This window comes from Pteropus alecto, unplaced genomic scaffold (assembly GCF_000325575.1).
Source record: "Pteropus alecto unplaced genomic scaffold, ASM32557v1 scaffold104, whole genome shotgun sequence".
Lineage (NCBI taxonomy): Eukaryota > Metazoa > Chordata > Mammalia > Chiroptera > Pteropodidae > Pteropus > Pteropus alecto.
The window spans coordinates 4015531-4032722 of NW_006436664.1; the positions used below are offsets into that span (position 1 = coordinate 4015531).

At 35.7% G+C, this 17192-nt stretch overlaps 1 protein-coding gene across 1 annotated transcript in view; it reads left to right on the forward strand.

Annotated features, from left to right (window-relative positions):
• The window catches only part of SLC25A21 (solute carrier family 25 member 21), a 448213-nt gene that overhangs the window by 1885 nt on the left and 429136 nt on the right, over positions 1–17192 (forward strand). The window contains exon 2 of the mRNA XM_025047932.1: positions 16906–16947. The gene's annotated coding sequence lies outside the window, so the exon portion shown is untranslated. The remainder of the gene's footprint in view (positions 1–16905; positions 16948–17192) is intronic.

Here is a 17192-nt window from a genome sequence, read left to right on the forward strand (position 1 = left end):
ATATACACACACACACATACTTTCTTCATTTTCCATCCTAACAGTTGACAGTCTACAAGAAATGAAAGAGACCAGTTAGAGCTTGCTTTCCTCTTTTCAAGCTAATTATCAAGGAGGAGGGTGGTGGTTTGTTGTCTATGCCCTCATCCCTCCTATAAGTTGGGCTTTTGCAGAAATATGGATAAGGATGAGAGGAAAAAGTAAATGAACCCCTCTTTCACTACAGGGGGTAAAAGAATGTCACATGGTGAATACTCTAAAGCAGGGGTCCCCAACCTCCAGGCCATGGATCACTATCAGTCGGTGGCCTGTTACAGACCAGGCACACAGCAGGAGGGGAGCAGCAGGTGAGCCAGTGAAGCTTCATCTGTATTTGCAGCCACTCCCCAGCCCTGGCTTTACCACCTCAGTTACATCTCAGATCATCAGGCATTAGATTCTCATAGGAGCACCAGTCTCTGGTACCAAAAAGGTTGGGGGCTGCTACCCTAAAATCTATAAATATCATCAGCCTCCAACAATGTGCAGGCACTTTAATCAGTTTTAGAAATAAAATGATGATAAAAATCATATACACAAGTAGCTGAGAATGCCATGTATATTAGTTGGGGTTCTCTAGAGAAAGAGAAACAAGATTTCACATATTTTTTTATTGTAAGGGATATCATTTTAATTTGCAATTCTCTGACAAGCATTTTTCATATGCTTATTTGCCATCTGTATATCTTCGCTGATGAGATGCATGTTCAGATCTTCTGTGCATTTTTAATTGTTTGCCCCCTAATTGTGTTGTGTTCTCATTACTTTGTTTTAAGATTTCTTTGCATGTTTAAGATACATATCCTTTATTGGATTTATGTTTTGCAAATATCGTCTCCTAGTCTGTGGCTAGTCTTTTTATTTTCTTAATGGTGTTTTTAACACCAGAAATTTTTAATTTTAATGAAATCCAACTTGCCAATTTTTTCTTTCATGGATTGTGTGTTTGAAGTATTTTCAAAGTCATCACCAAACCCAAGGTCACCTAGAATTTCACCTATATTATATTCTAGGAGATTAATCACTTTGGATTTTACATTTAGATCTATGATCCATTTTAAGTTAATTTTTATGAAAGGTGGACAGTCTGCGCCTAGATTTATTTTTTGCATGTGGATGTCCAGATGTTCCAGTACCCTCTGATGAAAAAACTATCTTTTCTCCATTGATTTACCATTGCTCCTTTGTCAAAGATCACTTGGCTCTATTTGTGTGGGTCTATTTCTGAGTTTTCTCTTCTGTTCAATTGACCAATTTATCTGCTGGTTTTTGTTTGTTTGTTTGTTTGTTTGTTTTTACCATTACCAAACTGTCTTGATTATCACTCTGTAGTAGTTTTAAAGGTGGGTAGTGTCAGTCTTCTTACTTTGTTGTTTTCCTTCAATATTGTGTTGGCTGTTTTGGATCTTTTGCCTCTTCATATAAACTTTACAACCAGTTTATCAGTAGCCATACACACACATACACAAAAACTTGATTGGATTTTAATTGGGATTGCACTGCATCTACAGATCAAGTTGGGAAGAACTGGTATCTTGACAATATAGAGCTTTATTTATATTTGACCCTTGAGCAACGTGGGTTTGAAATGGATGGGTCCACTTACACATGGATTTTTTTTCAATGAATATACAGTGGGCCTCTGTATCACCAGGTTTTTTATCTGCAGATTCAACCAACTGTATATATGGAGAGTCAACTTAAGCTATATACAGATTTTTAACTATGTCGAGGGTTGGTGCTCTTAACCTTTGAATTGTTCAAGGGTCAACTGTACATGTAATAGCTCTTCATTTATTTATATCTTCTTTAGTATTTTTCATCAGAGTTTTGTAGTTTTCCTTGTATAGGTCTTCTTCACATTTTATTAAGATTTATACCAATTTTTTTTGGTCTAATGTAAATGTTATTGTCTTGTTAATTTTAGATTCCAGTTATTTCTGATATATAGGAAAAGATTTAACCTTGTGTCTTACAACTTTGCTCTAATCACTTATTTAGGAGGTTTTCTTTGTTGATTTTAAAAACACTTTTTTTTTAATGTAGATAGTCATATCATCTGCAAACAAAGACAGTTTTATTTCTTCCTTCACAGTTTATATATTTCCATGATTCACTTTCAATTATCACATAAGTAATATTTTAAAAACTGAGTTTAATCCTCTCTTGACCTCAGCATGCATTTCTCTGTCCTCCACCATTCCCTTTCTTATGCACCTAATACCAAAACTTCAAAATACATAAAGCAAAATTTGTTAGAACTGCAGAGAGAAATCCACAATTAATCTGCAATTAATAAATTTTAGTTAGAGATTTCAAACTCATCTCAATAATTGATAGAACAAGCAGACAGAAAATCAGTAAGGGCATATAAGATTTGAATGACACTTATCAACCTTACCTATTTCTAGAATTCTCCACCTATCAACAGCAGAATAGACATTCAGGTCTGCATGAGATATTTACCAAGACCATAATCTAGACCATGAAAGAAATATGAATTAACTTAAAAGGATTCAAATAAGGAATGATAGCAGCAATATGGCAGAATAGGCAGCTCCAGACCTTCCTCCCATGTGACACAAATTTAACAATACATGGACCAGGTACTTTTGTGGAAAACCCAGAAATCAGTAAACTAGGTTCTTGTGCCCAAGGTAAGTATGAAACCAACTGTATAAAAGCACAATAGGAAAACTCGTAGTACTCACCTCCAAGTAACCCACCCCCCAGCATAACGTGATTGGAAAGAAACCATCAATTTTCACCTTCTCCTTGGGGATAGAAAGAAGTGGAATATATGGCCAATATTCTGACTTTTCAGGGCATTGCCTGAGGGATTGGTTTCTATCTTGCCTGAATCTAAGCACTGAAAGGAATGGGTGGCTAGTTTGGGGCTATTGAGAACAAAGACAATCATTATGCACTAGAGCCCACAGTACCACAGACAGAAGCTAAGTGAAAGTACAGTATCACAGATTACTACAGCATCAGAGAGGCCACAGTATTGCAGACAGATGCCAGGGGGCGATCCTGAATAGAAACTGGAAAACCTCTTCAATTATTAGATTACATCCACAAACTAAAGAGGTCATATCCCCAGAAGGACTTAAGCAGTATCCAGAATCTCTAGCTAGTCTGATTGGAGAAAATCTTGCCTATACAAAACCAGACCATAAAACTGGGAGAGGTGGACGATTTTTCAAATGCTGATATATAAACAAGATAAAAGACATACAAAGAAGTGAGGAAACTTTGCCCATCGAAAACAAAAAAAAATGAAATCTCCTGATACCTACCCTAAAGAAACATATATGAATTCAGAATAGCCATCATATGGCTGCTCAATGAATTAAAAGAAAACACAGTTAGACAAGTAACAAAATCAGGAAAACAGTGTGTTAACCAATGAGACCATTAACAAAGAGAGAAACTATGAAGAAGGCCCAAACAGAAATTCTGAAACTGAGGAATACAATGACTGAATTGAAAAATTCACCAGAGGAATGCCATATCAGACTTAACCAGACAGAAGAAAGAATCAGCAAACATGAAAACAGGACTTTCAAAATTACCAAGGGAGAGGACCAAAGAGAAAAAAGAATGAAGACAAATGAAAAGCTAAGGGACTAAGGGGACACATTGTATGGAACAATGTACACATTATAGGAGTCTAAGAATTAAAAGAAAAAGAGGAATAGAGAGCCTATTCAAAGAAATAATGACTGCAAGCTCACTAAATCTTAGCAAAGAAATGGACAAATTCAGGAGCCTCAAAGAACTCCAACTAGAATAAATGACATACACGGAGACATCATAAACTATCAAAAGTCACAGACAGAATCTTGAAAGCATCAGGAGAAAGGCAAACTTGTTATGTACAAAGGAGCTCCTATGAGATAATGAACAGGTGTCTCAGCTGAAACCTTGTGGGCTACAAGGGAGTAGAGAGATATATTCAAAGTCCTGAAAGAAAAAAAAAATAAGACTATATTCTGAAAAACTATTTTTCAATCATGAAGAAAAAGTTAAGATGTTCCCAGAGAAAAAAATCTGAAAGAGTTCATCACCACTAGACTGACCTACAAGAAATGCTGAAGGAAACCCTTCAAGTTAAAACAACAGGAGGATAAACAGCATCAGAAAACCATATGAACTTCCCTGGTAAAGATAAATGTATAGACAAATGTACAATCCATAGTATTGTAGGTGCATAAATCATGTTTAAATGCGGTATGGAATTTAAAAAACAAGCATAAAAAGTTATTACAAATCTGTGTTAATGGATATGCGACATAAAAAGTAATTTCTGTCATCAATAACAAAGGATGGGGCGGAGATGTAAAAAAGTATGAGTTTTTATATGTGATTGAATTTAAATTAGGTTAAAATAGATTGTTATAACTCTAAGATGTTTTATGTATTGTAACGGTAACCACAAAGAAAAAATATATGGCATATACACAATGGGAAATGAGAAGAGAATCAAAACTTGCCACTGCAAAAAAAAAAAAAAAAAAAAGGGAAAATAGCAAAAACAAAGGAAAAGATGTAGGGGAGCTACAAGATACACAGAAAGCAATTTAACAAAATAGCAGTAGTAAGTCCTTCCCTGTCAGTAATTACTTTAAATGTAAATGTATAAATGCCCCAATTAAAATACATAGTTTGGCTGAGTGGGTGAAAAAACAAGATCCAACTATATGCTGCCTACGAGAGATTCACTTTAGAGCTAACGAAACGTAGGCTAAACTTGAAAGGATGGGAAAAGAGCTCCCGTGCAAACAGGAACCTAAAGAGACAGGGGTGGCCATACTTATTATGTCAGACAAAATAGCCTTTAAGACAAACTGTCACAAGAGACAAAGAAGGGCATTATATAATGATAAAAGAGTCAATTCACCAGCAATACATAACAAGTTATAAATATACATGCACCTAACATAAGAGCTCCCAAACATATGAAATGAACATTGGCAAAACTGAAGGGAGGAATAGATTGCAATACAATAATAGGAGGTTTTAATTCTTAATGTTCAATTATGGATAGAACAACAAGACAAGATCATTAAGAAACAGAAGACTTGAATAACACTATAGACCAATTCAACCTAACACACTATACCAAACAATAGCAGAATACAAAATCTCCTCAAGCACAAATGGAACATTCTCTAAAATACGTCAGGCCACAAAACAAGTCCTAACAAATTTAAGAAGACTGAAATAAATTCAAGTACCTTCTCCAATCACAATGAAATGAGACTAGAAATTAAACTAGCAGAAAGAAAACATGAAAATCATAAATATATGGAAATTAAGCAACTCACTCTTAAACACTCATTAGATCAAAGAAGAAATCACAAGAGAATTTAGAAAATATCTGGAGACAAATGAAATTAAAAACATCAAAACTGGGGGATGCAGAAAAAGGAGTACCAAGAGATGTTTATAGTGGTAAATGACCTCAACTCAACAACTTTACACCTCAAGGAACTAAGAAAAGAATAAACTAAACCCGAAGTTATAAGAATGGAGGAAATAACAAAGAGTAGAGCAGAGATAAATGAAATAGAGAATAGAAAAACAATAGAAAAAATCAATGAAACCAAGAGCTGGTTCTTTAATAAGATCAACAAAATGTACAAAGCCTAGCTAAGCTAAGAAAAAAAAAGGAAAACTCAAATAACTAAAATTAGAAATGAAAGAGAGGACATTGCCATTGATGTCACAGAATTCAAAAGGATCACAAGAGACTACTGTGAGCAATTATATGCCAACAAATTGGATAACATAGGAGAAGCTGATAAATTCCTAGAAACATATGACCTAGCAAGATTGAATCATGAAGAAATAAAATCTGAACAGAGCTATAACTAGTAAGGATAGTAAGGCAGTAATCTAAAGCCTTCCTCCAAAGAAATATCCAGGACCAGATGGCTTCAGTGGAAAATTCTAAACATTTAAAGAAGAATTAACACCAATTCTCCTCAAACTCTTCCAAAGACTTGAGAAGAAGGAATACTTCTAAACTCATTTGATGAAGCCAGCATATTTCGATACCTAAACCAGACAAAGACAACTACAGATTAATATCTCTGATGAATATTGAAAAATTCTTCAACAGAATGCTAGCACATTCAACAGCACATTTAAAGGATCATTTACTATGATGGGGTGGGATTTTTACCTGGAATGCAAGGATTGACATACAAAAATCATTCAATATAACACACTCCATTAATAAAACAGGACAGAAACCACATGACCATATCAATTGATACAGAGAAAGCATTTGATAAAACTCTGTACTTTCATGATAAAAGAAAAAAAGCACTCAACAAAGAGTAGAAGGAAACTATCTCAATATAATAAACCATGTATGAAAAGCCCATAGCAGACATTATACTCAGTGATGAAAGGCTGAAAGCTTTTCCTTTAAGATCAAGAATAGGCAAGGATGTTTACTCTTGTTTTTACTATTCAGCACAGTACTGGAAATCCTAGCCAGACTATTCAGACAAGAAAAACTAATAAAAGGCAACCAAATTGGAAAGGAAGAAGGAAAATTGCCTGTTTTCAGATGACATTATCTTAAATGTAGAAAATCCTGAAGATTCCACAATAAAGCTATTACAATGAATAAAAAATTTCAGCAAAGTTTGTGGGTACAAAATCAACACAGAGAAATGAGATGTTTCAATATACTAATAATGACCTATCTGAAAAAGAAGTTAAGAAAACAGACCAATTTACTATAGCATCAAAAAGGACAAAATACTTAGCAATAAACTCAACTGAGGAGGTGAGAGATTTTGTACACTGAATACTATAAAACACTGCTAAAAGAAATCAAAAGAAGATACAAATAAATGGAAAGATCTGTGCTTATGAATTAGAAGACAATATTGCTAAAATGGTCATACTACCCAAAGCAATCTACAGATTTAATGCAGTCCCTATGAAAACTCCAATGGCATTTTTTTTGTAGAAATATATAAAAAAAATCTAAAATTCATATGGAACCACAAAACACCCCAAATAGCCAAAGCAATTTGCAGAAAGAACAAAGTGGAGGCCTCGTAATTCCTGGTAATCAACTGGTGTTTTCTGTGTCTCTTCTATAGTCTTCCCTCTGTGTATGTCTATCTCTGTGTCCTAATTTCCCCTTTTTATAAAGATACAATCATGTTGGATTAGGAGTACCCTAATGACCTCATTTTAATTTGATTACTCTTTAAAGACACTAATTCCAAATAAGGTCGTACTCTGAGGTTCTAGGGGTTAGGATTTCAACGAATCTTTTTGTGAAACACAATTAGACCCGTAACAATACCTTGTGAAACATGAAAATGAACACACAACATAACAGAATTCATAGGATGCAGCAAAAGCACTGCTAAGAGGGAAATTCATAGCTGTAAAAGACTATATTAAAAAAGAAGGCAGCTTGGATTTCTGGCCAAAATGGTGCAGTAGATAAATGCTGTGCTTGCTTCCTCATGACCACATCGAAACAACTGACTACAGAAAAACTACCATTGAGGATCATCTGAAGTCTAGATGAACAGAAGCCCTCCAACTAAGGATGTACAGAAGAAGCCATCTTGAGACTGGTACAAGGAGTGGAGGCATGGAATGTGCTGGTCCCACTCCCACTGTGCTGTGCTTAAAAATCAAGAGCGATGTCTCATCTGCAGAGGTCCCCTCAGAGGAGTGAGAGGTCCCAGCCCCACACTAGGCTCCCTAGCCCAGGGTTCCAATGCCAGGAAGATAAGTTTCCACAATTTCTGTCTGTGAAAACCAGTGGAGATTGTAGCTGAGTTGGAGGGCAGCTGGAGTCCCAGGCATTTCTCTTAAAGGGCTCATGCATGGACTTACTCATTGACAGATTCATTCACTCAGCTTCAGCCCTAGGTAGCAGCTTGAAAGGCACTAGGGACATACAGGGAGGAACTGAATTGTCTGGCTTCAGAGCAAAGCTGGAAGGGCAGCTTTCTCCTAGAACAGCTAGCAAAATCCTGTTGTTGTCGTCGTCGTTGTTGAGCCCTCCCCACTCCTGGTGTGCAGATGCAGGTGGCTGCCATATCTGAGTCTCCATTAATCTGGCTAACACTGGTCGCCCTGCCCTGGTGACTCCCTGAGACCCTGCTACACCCAACTTGTGCGCCCACCAAAGCCATTTCCAGTGGCTTTTAGTATAAATGCTCTGTCTTAGCTCATGCTGCGGACTTTCCTAAAATCAAAGGTTCACAAAACCCAAACAAGCAGCATCTGGCATTCCTCATATCTCTTCCTGAGCAGCCCTAAGCTCAGTACCAGTGGCAGCCAGCCTTGTTTCACCATTTGGCCTCTCAAGGCATCTCCAAGCCAAGTCAGGTGATGGCCATCTGCAGATTGCTTGGTGGCTCATGCCAGGTGGCCCTAGGCAGGGCACAGGCTTTGGCTGAATTTGGCCTATGGTGGGGCCGCTTACAGAAGTCCCCAGGGCTGGCACTTCTGGTGGTTGACTTTGAATCAGAGCACCACCTGAAGCCATATCCAAAGGGCAGACTGGGCAGGCACCAGTGCTAAAGCAATCCTCCATAAGATCAGCCCCTGCACTATACCTCCTCCACTGTAGTCACTGGTCAGTTCTCACAACCAATTAGCCTGAGGGTCAGTCCCTCCCATTCATGTGCAGATAGCAACCAAGGCTCAACTACAACAGGAGGGTACACAGAATCTATACAAGGGAGACACCTGGAGCACCTGGCTCAGGTGACCAAGAAGACTGAGCCACTGGGCTCCACAGGAAACCTACTACATAAGGCCACTCTACTAAGACCAGGAGATATAGCAGACCTACCTAATACATAGAAACAAACACAAGAAGGTAGCCAAAATAGAGAGACCAAGAAACATGTCCCAAGTGAAAGAACAAAACAAAGCTCCAGAAAAGGAACTAAATAAAATGGAGACATGAAATCTACCAAATGCTGAGTTCAAAACACTGGTTATAAGGATGCTCAAAAAAGTGAGAACTTTAACTAGGAGATAGAAAACATGAAAATGGAGATAGAAAACAAAAAAGAACCAGTCAGAAATGAAGAATACGTTAGAGAGAATCAATAGTAGATGAGATGAAGCAGAGGATCAAGTCAGCGTGTTATAAGATAAGGTAGCAAAAAACACCCAGTCAGAACAACAAGGAAAAAAAAAATAAGGATAGTTTAAGAAGCCTCTGAGACAACATCAAGTGTACCAATATTTACATCATAGGGGTACCAAAAGTTGAGGAGAGAGAGTAAGGAATTGAACACCTATTCAAAGATAAAGTGGCAAAACTTCTCTAACTTGGTGAAGTAAATAGACATACAAGCCCAGGAAGTGCATAGTTCCAAACAAGATGAATCCAGAGAGCCCCACACCAAGACACATAAATTAAAAAGCCCAAGGTTAAAGACAGATTCTTCAAAGCAGCAAGTGTATACCAATTAGTTATCTCCCAGGGAGATTCCATAAGACTGTCAGCTGATTCTCAAAAGAAACTTCGCGGGCCTGAAGGGATTGGCATAAAATATTCAAAACTTTGAAAAGTAAGGACCTACAACCAAGATTACCCAGCAAATCTATCATTTAGAATCAAAGGACTGATAAAGAGCTTCCCAGACAACAAAAAGCTAAAGGAGTTCATCACCACCAAACAAGTATTAGAAGAAGTGCTAGAGGGACTTCTTGAAGAAGAAAAGAAGTAAAGGAGGAGGAGGAGGAGGAAAAGATTAAAAATATGAATAATAAAATGGCAATAACTACATATCTACAACAATTATTTTAAACGTAAATGGATTAAATTCTCCAATCAAAAGATAGTGTGGCTAAATGGATAAAAAGACAAGCCCCTTACATATGCTGCCTACAAGAGACTGGCTTCAGATCAAAAGACACACACAGACTGAAAGTAAAGGGATGGAAAAAGATTTTATGCAAATGGAAACAAACAAAAAAGCTGGCATAGCAATACTTATACCAGACAAAATAGGTTAAAGGCTATAACAAGAGATAATGAAGGACCCAGTAATCCCACTTCTGGGTATTTATCTGAAGAAACCCAAAATACTGCTTTGAAAGGGACATGTGGATCCATATGTTTATTGCAGCAGTGTTTATGGTGACTGAGATATGGGAGCAGCCTGGGTGTTCATTGGTGGGTGAATGGATGGGGAGGAGGTGATGTGCATGTGCAATGGAGTGTTGCTCAGCCATGAAGGTGGAATGAAATCTTGATATCTGCAATGGCATGGGTAGGCCTGGAAGGTATTGTGATAAGTAAGTCAGAAAGAGAAAGACAAGTGCCGTGTGATTTCACTTAAAAGTGGAATCTAAAGAACAATATGAACAAACAAACAACACAGAAACAAACTTATAGAGAACATTTTGATGATTGTAAGATGGGAGGGATTTGAGAGGGTGAGTGAAAAAGGGGATGAAAATAAGAATTGCAAATTAGTTCTTACAGAGTAGTCATGGAGCTGTAAAGTGTAGCATAAGGAATATAGTAAATATTGTCATAACTGCGGTGTCAGATTGGTACTAGGTTTATTGGGGTGATCACTTTGTAAGTTATATAAATGTCTAATCACTATGTTATACACCTGAAACATGATATTATATGCCAACTGTAGTTAAAAAATAAATTAACAAAAGAAGACACCTCAAATCAACAACTTAACTTTATACCTTAAAGAATTAGAAAAAGAAGAGAAACTAAACTCAAAGCTAGCAGAAGGAAGGAAATAATAGAGATTATAGCAGAAGTAAATGAAATAGGGAATAGGAAAGAAAAAATAGAATCAACTAACTAAAAAATTGATACTTTGAAAATGTTTTAAAGTTCTTAAAACTTTAGCTAGATTGACAGAGATAAATTAATAAAATCAAAAATGAAAGTGGAGATATTACTATGGACCTTTCAGAAATTAAAAGAATTGTTATAGAATATGATGAACAGTCGTATGCCAACAAATAAATAATTTATATGAAAAGGAGCAATTTCTCAAAATATACATAATTGAAACTTACTTTAGAAGAAAGGAAAACTCAACAGACCTATAATGAGTAAAGAAGTCGATAATTAAAGTCGGTAATTAAAAACATTCCGATCAAAACAAATCCAGGGCCAGATAGCTTCACTGGTAAATTCTACCAAATATTTAAAGAAAAATTAACAACAGTTCTACTTAAATATTTTCAAGAAATAGAAGAGGAGAAATACTTTCTAATACAGTCTATAGGGTCAGCAATGCCCTGATGCCAAAGCCAAAGATATCACAAAGAAAATATAGGCCAATATTCCTTGTGCTGCAACCATCCTTAACAATATAATAGCAAACTAAATTCAAAAGCACATTACAGGGATCAAATGCCATGGACAAATGTTGTTATTTCAAGAGTACAATAATGGTTTGACATAAGAAATTCGATTTATGTAATATACCATATTAATGTAACAGGAAAAATAACCAACACAATCATCTCAATAGATGTAGAAAAAGCATTTAATGAAATTCAACTTCCTTTCATGATAACACTGAGTAAAATAGGAATAGAAAGGAGCTTCCTTAACATGATAAGGAAGCATTTATGAAAAATCCATAGGTAACATCATATTCAAAAATGAAAGACTGAAAGCTTTCCCTGTAAGGTCAGGAACAAGACATGGATGCCTCATTTCCTCACTGATATTCATCATCGTACTAGAAGTCCCAGAGAGAGAAAAATTACACAAGAATAAAAGGCATCTAAATAGGAAGGGAAGTAAAACTATCCCTATTAGTAAATGATGTGCTTCTATAGAGAGAAAAATCTCAAAGTATCCACCAAAAAATTACTCCCTGAATTCTACAGAGTTGCAGGTTGCAGATCAATATACAAAAAGCAATTGTTCTATACACCAGCAATGAATAATTCAAAAAGAGAATTATAAAAACAATTCATTTACTATAGCATCCAAAAGAATAAAATACCTAGTAATAAATTTAACTAAGAAAGTGAAAAACTTATATATGAAAAACTACAAAGTAATGATGAAAGAAATTAAAGACATAATTAAATGGAAAGGCACCCATATTCACAGATTAGAAGACAATATCATTAAGATGGCACTACTCTCCATAGTGACCTACAGATTCAATGCAATTTTTATAAAAAATTACAGTGGCCTTTCTTGGATGAATCAACAAGCTGATCCTCAAGTTCATATGGAATTGCAAGGAGCCCTAAAGAGTCAAGTCAATACTGAAAAAGAAAAATCAGTCAATACTCAAAACAAACAAACAAACAAACAAACAAACCTGAAAACTAAAAAGAAAAAGCTGGAGGGCCCATGTGTTCTGATTCCAAATTTTACTACAAAGCAATATTAATCAAAATAGTGAGATAAAGGCACAAGGGTAGACATATATAGACCAATGGGAAGAATAGATCAGAAAGAAACCCAAATATCTACAGCCAATTGATTTGCTACAAGGGTGCCCAAACAATTCAATGGGGGAAAGAATAATCTCTTCAAGAGATGGTACTGGTACATCTGGATAACCATATGTAAAAGAATGAATTTGGATAGCTATTTTATTTCATATACAACAGTTAACTAAAAATTGATCAGGAAACCAAGTAAAGAGCTAAAACTATAAAACTATTATAAGAAAATGTAGGAGTAAATCTCCATTACATTGGACTTGACAATGGATTCTTCATTTGATACTAAAATCATGAACAGCAAAAGAGCAAATAAATCAGAGTTAATCAAAATTAAAAACTTGTGCATTAAAAGACATCAAGAAAGTAAAGACAATTCACAGAATGGGAGAAACAGTTGCTAATTACATATTTGATAATAGTTTCATATCCATAATACATACAGGACTCTTCCAACTCAGCAACAAAAGGACAAACAACACAAGTTAAAAAATAAGCAATGGACTTAAATAGACTTTTCTCCAGAGGAGATATACAAATAGCCAATAAGCACATGAAAAAATGGCCAACTTCATTAGTCATTGAGGAAATGCAAATTAAAGCCACAAGGTGATACCATGTCACATTTTCACGCCAACTAAGGTGGTTATAATTAAAAAAAATAAAGTAACAAGTTTTGGGAGAAATGTGAGGAGTAGGAAAGTTTGCGCATTGCTGTGGAAATGTAAAATGGTACAGCCACTGTGGAAAACAGTTAGTAGTTCCAGTAATTCCACTCTTATGTATATGTGCAAGAGAAATGAAAATATATATCCACACAGAAACATGTACACACATGTTTATAGCAGCATTATTCATAATAGCTTAAAGGTGGAAATGATCCAAATGTCCATCAACAAATGAATAGATAAACAAGTTGTGGAACATACATACACTATTATTGGGCCATAAAGAAGAATGAAGTACTGATGCCTCTTACAACATAGATATATTTCAAAAAACATGATGCTAACCTAAAGAAGTCACACCCAAAAGGTTACATATTGTATGATTCCTGTTATATGAAATATTCAGAATAGACAAATCCACTGAGACAGTAAGCATATTACTGGTTGCCAGGAGTTGGGAGAAAGGTAAACGAGGAGTGATTACTTTGGGTGTGAGGTGTTTTTCTGGAGTGACTGTGATTCATTCACTGAATTAATATTTATCATGTATCTACTATGGTCCAGGCAGTATTTCAGTCACTTTTGCATGGGCTTTACATTCAAAAGGAGGAAAAGACTAAGAATAAGCAAATAAATACAGAATATATCTAGGTGTTAAAAATTCTAATAAAGAGAAATAAATCGGGCTAGATAAAATAAAAAGGTTGAGGAGAAGTGCAATTTTACATACGTAAAGCCTGCCTGTTAAAGTAATATTTGTGCAGATGCCTGAAGGAAGTGAAGAAGCAAGTTATGGAAATGTTTAGGAAAAGAACATTCCTGGCACAGGAAAGAGCAAATGCAAAGATGGGAGCATGCTTGGAAGTGTTCAAAGGAATGCCAAGAATATCAGATTGATAAGAGTAGTGTGAAAGAGCAATGTTAGGAAATGAGTCTGGAGAGTAGCCAGGAGCCAGATTATATGTAAGATCTGTGCTATGGCTAGGACTTTGGATTCCATTCTAACGATGACAGGAAGCCACTAAGATGACTCAGGACAAGTGTGCTTTAAAAAGTCACTCTGGCTACTGTAACCACAGTATTCAATTCAATTTATGGGGAATGTCCCAGACATTGATGCTTAGATTACCAGTTCTGAAATCAAGAAATATCTGGCTTTCTCATCCAACTCTTCCCCTAAGCAGCTCGCTAATTTAGGTGAGGCCTTCAATCTTGTCATACTTGGATCTTCTCACCAGTCAAATAAGGAATTGATTGAAGTCTCTTCCAAGTCTGTCATTCTATGATTCTACAAAGTTAAAATAGACTTCACTATTATATTAGCGCTTTTACTTAAACTGGTGATTCTCAACTCAGGGCATTTTTGCCCTGCATTTGCAGTATCTGGAGACATTTTTGGTCGTCATAACTGGAAAGGGAGTTGCTACTGGCAGCTAGTGGGTAGAAGTTAGGGATGCTGCTAAATATTCAGCATTGCACAGGACAGCCTCCCACAACAAAGAATTATCTAGCCTAAAATGTCAATGATACTTTTGTTGAACCCTGATTTAATAAACAGAAAATTCACATCATTTACTCATATATAATTTATGGCACTGAAGTTAGTACTTTTCTAACTTCAGATATATAAAGTTCCTGATCCTGCTTAACAATTCATTGTTTATCAAAGTCAGGGGTGCCATAAGCTATTTACTCTGAATAATTTTATATTTTGATTATTTCTATATGGATAGAAAAGCTGAGATTAAAATTAGACCATAATAACAGCTAGTGATTCAGAAAGAGGCCTCTTAAATTATACATACTTAGGTTCAAATAATGCCTCAAATAATGTGACTTTAGGCAAGTTATTTAATTTCTGTTCCGGAGTTTCTTCATTTGTAAGATGAAGATAAGAATATCTATGTTGCAGGTATATTGTGAATAAAATAATAGTTTACAAAATGCTTAGTCTGGTGCCTGGCGTAAGGTAAGCATTAAATGAATGTTGTAATTATTACAATTTGCTAGGTAGACTGAATATGGCCTGAAGTTTGCAGGTTGCTCTTCACTTTTCTAGAATCTCCCAATTTTCTCCTCCCCTATTCTCTTTTAATTTGTTCTTTCTAATCTGCTGTGAACCAAGATATTAGATGTCCACCCTACCATCATTTTAAGAATTGCATCTAACGAATGCCTGGGAAACTCCTAGGAGGAAAGTGCATGGATTTCTACATGATGACTGCTCAGAGGCCTTAACTCCAAGATTCCCAGCTATGTTCCAAATAACAGAATTCTGTCATATGAATGACTTCTCTGTGTCGTTCCTATGACAATTAAATATTGAAAAAAGTTTCACAAGTAATTATTTTGTTCACATTGCCCGGTAAAATCTCTTGGAATTTAGAAAAGCTCTGTTAGGTGATGAGATAATCTAATACACCAGAACCTAAGATCCATCCTAAATAAGACATGATGCCTTGGTATTTGCACGTTATAAGCCCCTAAGATCTTAGAGTAGTGATGCTCAGACTCACTTTTACTTGCAAACAGCATTTCTTTAATACTTCTGAGTAAAGTCTTTTACTTGCAAACAGCATTTCTTTAATACTTCTGAGTAAAGTCTTTTACTTGCAAACAGCATTTCTTTAATACTTCTGAGTAAAAATAATATGTAATAGATATTTTGAATAGTTCAAGTAATATATATAATAGATATTTTGAGTACTTCAAGAGTTATAACTCTTCTATTGATCAGAATTTCTTAATCTCGTGTCCATAGACTCTTCCCAACTTCCCACTGTATTCCACGAATGGGCTCCATGTATGCCAAATTCTGCACTTGTATGTCTATGTGTATGCAGACCATGCGTTTTGAGGCCTAAAGAAAAGAGTCTTTGGGCCTACAAAATCTATGTATCTTTCAGTGAATGGCATTTTAAAATGTGGTTCCGGTCATAGTACATTGAGTGCCATGGGATTATATTGCATTTTCTAGTGAGACACTGATGAAGATAAACTTTAGACTTGAGGAAAACAAAATCTTTCAAAATGAGCAAATACTATCATTTTTAAAGTATAGCTCTTTATTCCTAAACGTTTTCCCAAACTGTGGTAGATGCTGCTGATTGTTTCTCAGTATGCTTTCCACTTCTTCCATAATAGTTTTGTTTTTGTCTTTGTTTTTGTTTGTTTGTTTTGCTGGACACATTGCCACCCAGAAAAATCCTTCCCCAACCTTCCTTGTACCTAGGTATAGCCCTTGTGGCCAAATTCTGATCAGTGAAATTTGTGTAATTTCCAGGGGGTTTTTATTTTACCCTTCTTACCTTTCTTCCTCTCTGCTGGCTGGAGCCTCATTTCATGGCTTACAATTGAGTTATTACATGAGGAGGAAATTAAATTTCCATTGTGTTTAAGCCACTGTTATTTTGGTCTTGAAAAGTAGCTGATCCAATGGCGTAATACAAACACTTTATTCCAAAAAGACCGATATTGAAGAAACTGTCAGATATTTAAGTTCGGTGAGTACTTTAAGATTCCTAAACATTTAGTTTCCAGCCACTCTAAAACACGACAGATCAATAATTTAATTATGTGGTCCTCAACCAAGATTAGCTAACTAAATGAATAATTTAAAAATATAAGCTCGATGTTATTTTTTCTCTTAAATCAGGACATTATGTATTACATAAAATAATAATTATTAGACAATAATATATAAACTAGGTCAAGTAAATTTTATCATTTTTTTTCACAGTGCTGAAACTCCCAGCATTCCCACTGTCAAATCCACCTACAGGTAAGTGATATATCCCATATTCAGAGCTCTTAGCACAGTATCTGTTGATTCTGAATTGACACTGGCTGACTGCCGAGCTCCAAAATGTTCTCACACCTAGGCCCAATCTCCCCAACTATTCCTGAGGTATGGGACTAGATTACAATTGATATCAGGCCTTGCATTTTTTACCCAGAGAAATCTGTGGTAGTCTAGAGAGGTTAAAAAGAGGTAGCAGATTTTTGCAGGGGGGTTGGAAAGATGGT